We start from the raw sequence: 11,175 nt of genomic DNA on the forward strand, positions 1-11,175 counted from the left end.
TTTTTCCTTAGCCAGCTCAATGGCATTGGTAAAGACACTTGCCAGCTCTTTTCGGGGTGACTGCAGTCAAGATGCTGAGGGGGCACCTGGATTTCATCCGAGGATCTCCTGAGCTGCAGTTAAATGCTCTGCCACTGAGCTATACCCCCCTTGCCTTGTCCTTACTGTTTGAATTTTTTTTCCTAAACCAGCTTGATGGCATTGGTAAAGACACTCACCACCTCTCCCTTTTCATTGCGACTGCGGGAAAAACACTGAGGGGGCAGCAGGATTTGAAGTGAGGATTTCTCAATCTGCAGTTGAATGCTTTGCCACAGAGCTATACGGTCCAAGAAGTACTCCTGGGTGATAAAGCTCCCCGAGGGGATAGCACAGATTAATATGGTTTGGCCTTCATTACTACATTGTCTAGCCAACACTGAGCTATTAAGAGGATTATCAAAAGGCATTGGCCCATGGGCTTGAATGTGTAGTGAGACATCAAGCTCTTTATCAATAATAGTTGATGTCCCCTCCTATATGCACAGTCTCACTATTCTGTTCTAGACTTCTGTCCCCTTTTTTACTTTTCTTTTCTTTTTATTTAATTTTACTATTATTATTATTTCCTTTTATTATTGTTAGTAATATGTATATTTGGATTGGATATATATATATATATATATATATATATATATCTTTTGTAATAAAGTATGCAGTTTTAATGATATATATTGTTGATCAGTTAAGGCTTGTTGGCAACACATAGAAGCTAACCTCTATTATTATTTGTATAGACAAATCGCCTTGTTCCTTTTTTACCACAAGATGGCAGCACAGTTAAAATAGTGTTTCTGTTTAATTCAGTTCATACTCTCTTGGGTTGATGGACATACAGTTCAGCCAATGGCTACATGGAACACTCTCTCCTCATCTTTGATAGGCCTGGTCTGTCCAGCCAATGAGTGCTTTTGGGCCATTTGACCCTAACCAATGGCAGCGCTCCTCTATCTTGCCAATGGACTATATATAGCAGTGATGGCAAACCTTGGCACCCCAGATGTTTTGGAACTACATTTCCCATGATGCTCATGCATTCTGCAGTGTAGTTAAGCATCATGTGAAATGTAGTTCCAAAACATCTGGGGTGCCAAGGTTCGCCATCACTGATATAGAGCGTCAGCACAGACTTCTGGGCATACCCTGATGATGTCACATCTGACAAAATGATAATCGGGACGCCACGCTCACATGTTTTGCGCATGCTCAATCGCCTATACATGTTTGTTTGTGGATTTTATACTTTCAAGGAATCCTTTTTATCCTAATTTGCACTGGAGACTCGTTTGAGTCAGAATACCAGTATGCGGCACTGAAATTTTTACCATTAAATATACCACTTCAGCCCTGGAAGATTTGGCTGCTCAATGACCAGGCCATTTTTTATGATACGGCACTGCTTCTCTTTAACTTACAATTGGGCCGCCGTGTGATGCTGTATCCAAACAAAATTGATGTGCTTTTCCCCACAAATAAAGCTTTATTTTGGTGGTATTTGATCACCTCTGTGATTTTTATTTTTTGCGTTATAAACAAAAGAAAAGCGACAATTTTAAAACTAACAATATCTTTTACTTTTTGCTATAATACATATCCCACATTTTTTATAAAAAAAATAAATAAATACATTTCCTCAGTTTAGGCCGATATGTATTGTTCTACATACTTTTGGTAAAAAATTTCAATAAGCTTATTTTCATTGGTTTGCGCAAAAGTTATAATGTATAATAATAGGGGATAGATTTATGCCATTTTTATTATTCTTTTTTTTACTGGTAATGGCAGCGATCTGCGATTTATATTGGGACTGCGATATTTTGGTGGACAAATTGGACACTTTAGACACATTTTTGGGACCAATGACAATTATACAGTGATCAGTGCTATAAAAATGCACTGATTACTGTATAAATGTCACTGGCAGGGAATGGGTTAACACTAGGGGCGATCAAGGGATTAATTGTGTTCCCTAGATGTGTTCTAACTGTAGGGCGGAGGGGGCTTTCTAGGAGGAGAGAGAGATTGGTGTTCACGTTTAGTATGAACACACAATCTGTCTCTACTCCTCTGAAAGAACTGGGATGTTTGTATTTACACACACACAGATCCTGGTTCTCGCTCTGTTTCAAACGATTGCAGGTACCCAGCGGTCAGCACGCCTGCCGAACCCTCGCATCACTCCGGGCTCACCTTGCAGGCGCCCCTAGTGGCCAAAAGCGAAGCGACATAAGGTACCATTGTTTCACCCAGCCATGCCATTCTGCCCTAAGTAAAACTGTGGCGGCTGGTCGGCAAGCAGTTAAAGAGACAATACTGCACTATTGGAGTTCTTTGCTTCTGTGCATGTTTGCACCTCCTAATACTGTGGATATCTATTCTGGCCTTACCACCGCCTGGTGTATATGGAGGCTTCTGGTGGGAGACGCTCAGGACATCTGGACATCCTTCTATGGGATCATTAATCCAACAACCGCTTTGCGACTGTGGGGAAAATGTTGAGGGGGCGCTCACATTTGAGGAATTCTTAATACTCTCCTGCATTTGGCAAAGCTGCTTTTCTTGTTTTTTTTTCAAACCCCTTTTTAATTGCATTTCTAAACACATTTCATGGCCTTCCTTTTCAGCACAACTGTGGGCAAAGTGTGGAGGGGCATCCAAATATGTGTGAATTTTTCTCTCTGCACTAATTAGTGAACAGAGGCATGAAGTTGCAAAGGGAAGGTAATATAGGCTGCTATGGTGGTCAACAAAAAATAAATCAACTTTCATGGGCAAAGTAGAGGTTTACTTTGTTGGCTTGTACTCCCGGCATTATTTGGTCCTTAACAGGGGTTTAATATCTCTGAGTGGAGCAATCTTCTAATGTTTTTCCCTAAGAGAATCCCTCAGCCTCGAAAATTGAAAAAATTGATTTCTTAGTTAAGCTGGATGTGGGTAATAGTGCAACAAACAAGGTAGGACTCAACTGGCATGATGAGGCATATAGGCAAGCCAGATAAGTGTCTATATAATTGTTCTGCAATCACTCTGTAGCTCTTTACTAGATTATGGACTGAATGATTGCTTTTGTGAGAAATAATTGGAGCTGATCAGTTAATAGCTGTAGTAAGTAGCTCAAGGAAGCTATTGGCCACAATTGACTACTAAAAACCATTCATTATAACAACACGGTGATATAAGACCCCTGGAGACCCTTTTTGTCTCCCGTGATGCCGCTTCTTAAAATGGAGCAGAGTGGAACATGAAGAGGCAGCACCTGCAGTGCTGGGTGTAGAAAGGTGATTGATTTTTATCTAAATGGACAGCAATTTCTTCCATTGCTCACCATAATGCACTTCATCTTTTCTGGGGGCAGGTGAGGGAAGAAGATCCCAAACTTAACCCCCCTTGTTTGAGCTGCAATGGTGGTAGTTCTGTCATACATATAACGTACTATGTAGAGCCTGACAAAGTGAAACAAATCTCACAATATAAGTTTTATTTGTATATCTGCTGTCTTCAGCTTTCTATACTGTTTAGAAATCATATATTGTATTCAATTTTGTTCTTCCTGTTTCAGCTGTGGGAGTGTATGTGACAGCTGATTGGAGGAAAGGCACACACCCCCTCTCCACAATCCAGGCAGCGTAAGGAAGGAATGTGCAGAGCTGTGCTGTGAATAGACAAGCTCTCTGCTAATATATTCATAGCACTCATCCTGACAGAAATTTTCAACTGCTTTTATTTCCTGTCTCGAAGAACTTGTCAGACATTATCATGCTGATAACAGAAGACTGAAGCAGCAGAAAGAGAGATAAGTAAACACTACAGATATATGTGCCCAGGTCAAATTTCATGAATGGGGTTTACATCCACTTTAAGGCTCAGTTCACACTAGCCTGACTCCAAAGTTGTGCAACGTTTAGTGTAAGGCCTGGTTCACACTGGTGTGACACGGCAGTCATATGACTGTCGATCTGACTTTGTCCTGAGACTTTGGTCCGACATCGATCTGACTTCCAACCGAATTTAATGAACGGGATATGATTTTGGTCCGACTTTGAGATAGTCCAACTTGTCCTTTAACCAAACAAAACCGAATCAAAATCAAGTGTAATATAAATTATTTTTCCTGCTGCTGTAATCCATGTCGGATGTCACAAATTGGATAGTACTTTGGAATCTGACTGATACGACTTTGATGTGACTTTTTACACTCTTTGGCATTGAAGTCATATCAAAGTCGGACTAAAGTAGTGCAGGAACCTTTTCTAAAATCAGACAAACTTGTGTAGTATCAGTTAAGACGGCTCTCGTAGAATAACATTGAATTTCACAGGTCATTTGACTTGGGGTATCATAAGTCGGATCCCATGTTGCACCAGTGTGAACCAAGCCTATGCGCACTTTTATACTGAACGCAGTTGGATGTAGTTGGCTGCAGTTGAATGCATTTTGAACTGCACTCCAACTGCATAGACAGCCCAAAATCAAGGTAATATCTTGGGCATAGTTCACATCATTGCAGTGCAGTTCAACACAGCTAACAGAAAGTAGAGCATGCTGTATTTTTACAAATGTAGGTAACGCTACAAACATGCTTCAAATGAACTGCACTGCACCCCTTTAAGCCAAGATAGCCAAGACCAAAAATGTGTAGAAAAATGCACTGCAAATGCTGTGCTAAACACAGTACAAAATGCATGCAAAACACATTCAAGCACACATGAAGTGGGCGGCAAGCGCACGTTAAATGCATGTGAACATGCGCTCAAAAACACACAGTTATGTGCAGTTTATGGTATGAATAGGCCCTCATTGTGCTGCACAGCAGCACTGCTGCATTTTTCACCTGGGAATCCTCCTCAGCCTTCCCTGATTCTGCACATGCACAGATGTGTCACAGAATTTTAGGTACCAAGAGCCCCGCAACACATCTGCACATGTGTGGGTTTGCCTGTACATTGTTCACATGCATGGATTCTATGTGCATGCGTAAGGATGGGTAGTACAGAAGTTCATAATACCTCCCCTGTCCGTGGACCAGTGGGGGCTGGTGGTCTGCTCGGTCCGGTCCGGAGCACTTACCCCATCATGGGTGGCAGGCATAATGGATGGCTTCCACTTCTCTCCTCTGCGGGCATCATGGGCAGCGGGCATCACGGGCAGCTTCCTCTTACCCTGCTCGGCGGCTTCCGTCTCCTCCCTCCTCCTTGGTGTCAATAGGAACGCTTCTCCTTTTGGCCAATCGGGAAACGGGTCTCAGACCCACTTCCTGATTGGCGGGGAGGAGATTTAGTGTGAAAATAGCATCCTGCAAGGGGCCGGATGTATGGATGGGGGGGCGCAGGTGCTCCCTTAATGGACAGGCCCCCCCTGCCTAGTACACTGCTAGTAAATATCCTACATGCACGGAGATGGGGCTCTGCCAGGACCTAGCAGCTGGGCAGAGCTCTTCATTACACCTGTGCAGGCACAATAATGGTGACACAGAATAAGGGGAGGAGAAAATAGACAGGGGACTGAAGTTCATCTTTAGGCCTCATGCACACTCAGGGTTATTACAGCTGATGTTTTGGGCGTCAGACGTTTTTTTTCTACAGACAGTAAACTCCCTAGCATGTTATCCTATATGTCCATGCACACATAGGCTTTTATCAATGTTTTTTGGCAGGGGTGTTTTCAGGCTGGAAAAAAAAGTCAAAATGCTAAAAAATGCTAAAAAGACGATAATGCAAAAACACGTCAAAACTCATATGTTTTTATAACGTCCAGTGTGCATGAGGTCTTAAAGTGATTGTAAAGTCTAAAACTAAAATAACAAACATGTCATAAAAACAAACAACCCTAGAAATTCATAAGTTCATAAGTTCGGAATAAACACAGAATAGTGTCAAAGTGCCCTATAAAGGGCGAGTCCGAAAAAACACAAGACTTTGGTATTCCTATAGAGTGCTCATATGGGATCTTGTCAGAAGAAATGACAGGCCTTCGCCACATCACATGACACTGCTCCCCTTAAATTTAACACTGACCAGAAAGATCTGATAAAACAGCTTTGGTATATAAAGAGGGATATTTGGCAAGCAGCTACCCCACTCCCTTGAATCCTTAAATCGATACTCGCAAAGGGTTAGTACATCGCTCCCGACAGATATAGTCAGTCAGATAGGATTTCCACTTAATGGCTCATTTCTGTATAATTGGCTTGTGACATAAGGAAACAGAGATAATCCTCATAGTGTGAACCTGTTTTAAAATGTTATTTCCAGCAAAAAGAACCCCCCTTCAAGATTTACACCTACAAACTGTTAAATATAAAAAAGCATTTCATGGTATAATCATCTGGTCTGTATAGCATAGCCTGATACTCTCTCACTGTCACAAAGATATCTCGTCCGGAGTGATGCCCGGGTGGAGATCGTAACAGCTGATAGGTACAACAAGTCATCTGGTCACGTCTAGACGCGTTTTATCATTACGTCTTTCTCAATAGGACTAGACTAGATGGGGCGGGCGTGTAACTTTATAGTCTGCGTTCTTGGGTATTTTACCCCATTGTATACACATATCATAGCACCTCACCGGTTCTCACCACGGGACATTAGCATATATAAATCGTGCATAACATTACATCCATATGCTGAAACATCACAAATACAATTAAATAACATTATAAAAACCATATATTGTAAGCTAGAATCTAATGATATCATTTGCACCAAGCACATTAAATCAGTAATCCACTGTTGTATCACTCGTGATGGAATTAGCACCCTTTTTCAAAAAAAGTGATCATAGTATCACATCACAAGGCATAGTCAAGGTATAGTCAAACTAACTAAAGCACCATTTAAAAAAATATTTTTTTGTATAAAGGGGAGGACATCTTGCATACTAAAAGCCCAATTCAGGGCTAATAGTGCGTCTTCATGTTGAATGTTGTTACCAAAAAGACCTGTGTTAGAAGAGTAAGAAAGTCTTTAGTGTCCTTAAGATATGCTTTAGCGTTAATGGTAAGAGAGATATCTAAAAGCAAAACAAGATGGATTTATCTTGCGGATACTCTCCAACCCAAAGGGTTAAAGGTTGAGCTGGACCTGAACTGTTTTATCAGTGATTACTGATCTGACAGTTCAGGTCCAGTATTATTTCACATGCATTTATATTGTATCATACCTGAACAGTGTGGTGTGTGGTTACACCAGTTTATGGTGTTGGATATAACAATATGTATGACATAATTACTGCAAATAATATATTAACCCTGGGGAAATAGTGACAATATATTGGCATAGTGTGCATGAATACATGCGGCTATGACCAATGGAGTTAATTGATTCCTTGTATGTCTCTGCCTACATAGTGGATTTCAGGATAAGGTGTACTATATTTCCTCCGACTAGCTTGTGGCAATACTAATGGGGACACATCTGTTAGTAAGAAGTAATCTTAGATGTTTGCCATTATGCTACATTGTTTATATATTGTTTGACATGAGAGACAATTATAGGTTTTATATTGTTGACGATTATGGGTAAGGATACATATTAGTTGTTGGTTTGATACTTAATCAGACATTCAATATACATGTTTTATAAGTGTGGTTTTAATAAGATGGTATAGAGCGTTGAAGATCTACACAACAGTTTTCACGAGTTAGTTTGTTGTTTGGTATAGATAAGATTGTACACTGAGTTTGTAATCAATTGTATCAAATACAAATCAATCAATTCTAAAGCGCAGCCAGCTCCCAATTAGGGGACAGCAGCAGTGATTTTTCAATCAGCTCTTCAAACAATGCAGAATTTCTTTGTATTTGGCTGTTTTTTGAGCCAAGTCATTAAATAAGGTAGAATGTTATTTAATAATATATATCAATTAAATGATTACAAAAAATACATTTTATTTCTGAATACAAGTGAACTAGTATACATGGATAAAAGAGTGTTAGCTTTAATTTTTTACAGTACATCACTAGTTAATGTATATTTTATTAATTATACCCCTTGAGCAAAAAATGCACATTCATGAGACAGGCTCCTTCCCCCAAATTAAGCAGTCTTCTACGTTGCAGCCATTTCCTATTGTGCAGTGACAATAGAGCCCTTTTGTAAATTACCTGTGACATGAATAAGAACACTGATTGATGGCTTGTGCTCCAAATAGCAATTTTCCAACTGTATGCCAACTATACATAAAAAACCCCAATCGTATTAACCCCTCCATGATAAGGAAACGGGTGTAGCTGATAAGATATGTGACATAAATTGGGTGGTTTATCTTTTGGACAGTTCAGATAAAATTGTAAAACATTTTAATTAAAGGGGGCCCATGAAAAGAGATATGGGAGGGGCTGACCATTTTAAAGTAAAACTGTGGCCAGACTATAAATATTCAAATACTATATATACATATTCTTAACAAATAGTAAGCTTTAAAACTTAAAAAAAAAAAAGTCCTCACTGGCCTCAGCAACAACTTTAGTAAATTGTTCCTGTATTTTTTTTAATGAATCCTTAAAGTTTGTAGTATGGACTTTCCAACTTTACTATTAAAGTAAACTTGATTAGTAGGGACGAGCTTCGTGTTCGAGTGGAACGTACGTTCGACTCGAACATTGGCTGTTCGTCCGTTCGGCGAAATCCGAACACTTGGTCCGTTCGCGTCAAAATTCGCATGGCGCTCACGGCCCACAATGCACTGCGATGGCGCAGTGCATTGCTGGCTCATGATTGGCCAAGCATGCACTGTGACCCCGCATGCTTGGCCAATCGCAGCGCCAGCAGCGAGGAGAGCCATGATTGGCCACAGGCAGTATGCCTGTGGCCAATCATAGCTCAGGCTGTGTAGTGCACGCCCCACACTATATAAGGCCGCCATTGAGGCGGCCTCGTGTAGTATGTTGGCATCTGAAGCAGTGGGTGTTCTGTGTACCTTCAACACAGTACACACAGATCGTTTTGGCTGATTTCCTATCTTGCTGTTGTGTAGTGGTTATTGTCTGTGCCCTGACCGCAGTATACACCACTATATTCACCTCACCTATATAGCTAGTGATCTATCTTTAATAATAGAGCTTGCAGTCAGTAGTGTTAGGAGATAGTGCGTGCTGTCTGCGTGCTCTGTACCCAGTACATACCTCTATAATCCACCTACATAGCTGTTCTCTATTTGAGCCCAATTGCCATCTGCAGGAGTTATTGGAAGTTGTGTGTGCCTCCAGCAAAGCACAGTATACATCTGTATATACCCCTTTATCTCTGCTGTTTTCTGGTTATTGTCTGCGTGCCCTGACCGCAGTATACACCGCGATATTCACCTCACCTATATAGCTAGTGATCTATCTTTAATAATAGAGCTTGCAGTCAGTAGTGTTAGGAGATAGTGCGTGCTGTCTGCGTGCTCTGTACCCAGTACATACCGCTATAATCCACCTACATAGCTGTTCTCTATTTGAGCCCAATTGCCATCTGCAGGAGTTATTGGAAGTTGTGTGTGCCTCCAGCACAGCACAGTATACATCTGTATATACCCCTTTATCTCTGGTGTTCTATAAAAAAAGGCATCTGCAGGAGCTAGTGGGTGTTGTGTGCCTCCAGCACAATATAAACTACCCAACTGCTGTTTTACCCAACTCCCTTCAGGCCATTACCATGTCTGGAAGGCCAGCAAGGAGAGGCAGACAGGCGCGAGCCGATAAAAGAGGGCAAGCAGGCTCTGTGTCTAGAGACAACAGTGCTGGTCGTGGACGCGGTGCATTGTCATCAGCACGTGGCCATGGGACATGCTTGTCCTTCTTTTCGGCAGCTGGACATGTTGAACCGCAACATGCCAACGACTTGGTAGAGTGGATGACCAAGCCCTCTTCATCCTCCTCATCCTCTCTCACCCAGTCTCAGGGTAGTATCAAAGCAGCTGCCAACGCATCGTCATCCCTCCTCTCAATGTCATCATCAGTGACTCCTTCCCTAGACCCACCACATCCTCCTGAGGAGTCTCCTGAACTCTTTGAGCACAGTGTTGGGTACATGCTCCAGGAGGATGCCCAGTGTTTGGTGGGCTCTGATGATGACACTCAGCTAGAGGAAGGCAGTAGCGTGAGCGCAGAGAGAGGGGATGCTCAAGAAGGACAGCAATCTGGCAGTCATGTTCCACAAGCTGCAGCATACTGCCAGGTTTGCTACAGCGATGAAGAGGGAGGGGATGATGAGGGCACTGACTCCACGTGGGTGCCTGGAAGGAGGGAGGAGGAGGAGGAGGAGGCACATGTCCAACGAGGCAGGATGCCCTCCGGGGGCCAGCTTAGGGGCAGCACACCGACTGAATCACACCGCAGAGCTCCGCCTGTGCAGAGCGCTGCCTCTGCGCGTTATTCTAAAAGTTCTTTGGTGTGGGCCTTTTTTGAGACGAGTGCATCAGATCGCACCGCTGCTATTTGCAACATATGTCTCAAGCGTATCTCACGTGGCCAAAACATCAGCCGCTTGGGCACCACATGCTTGACCAGACATATGTTGACCTGCCATGCAGCTTGTTGGCAAGCGTACCTCAAAGACCCACACCAAAGAACAAAGCGGACCTCTCCTTGCTCCTCATCAGCTGGCATCTCCAACCCCACTAGACCTTCAGTCCTCTCTGAAACCTGCTCTGAGAGGAATGAAGGTGTAGAATTAGGTGTGTCACAGCCAAGTGCTTCCGGAAACTCTGCTAGTGGTACACCCACGTCCGATTATAGCAGGCAAATGTCCCTGCCCCAGCTGCTGGACCGGCGGAAGAAGTTTACTCCCAGCCATCCACATGCCCAGCGGTTGAATGCTAGCTTGGCTAAATTGCTAGCACTTCAACTGCTGCCTTTTCAGTTGGTAGACTCGGCCCCCTTCCGTGAGTTTGTACAATGTACGGTTCCTCAGTGGCAGGTCCCCAAATGCCACTTTTTCTCACGGAAGGCGATTCCGGCTCTCTACCGGCATGTGGAAGGCAATGTCCTTGCCTCGCTGGACAGGGCGGTCAGCGGTAAGGTGCATATTACCGCTGACTCATGGTCCAGCAGGCATGGACAGGGACGTTACCTGTCTTTCACGGCCCATTGGGTCACTCTTCTGGCTGCTGGGAAGGATGCAGGACAAGGTGCAGTAGTGTTGGAGGTTGTTCCGC

Source organism: Lithobates pipiens, unplaced genomic scaffold (genome assembly GCF_037356315.1).
Source record: "Lithobates pipiens isolate NorthernLeopardFrog02 unplaced genomic scaffold, aLitPip1_a1.2 Scaffold_22, whole genome shotgun sequence".
Taxonomy (NCBI): domain Eukaryota; kingdom Metazoa; phylum Chordata; class Amphibia; order Anura; family Ranidae; genus Lithobates; species Lithobates pipiens.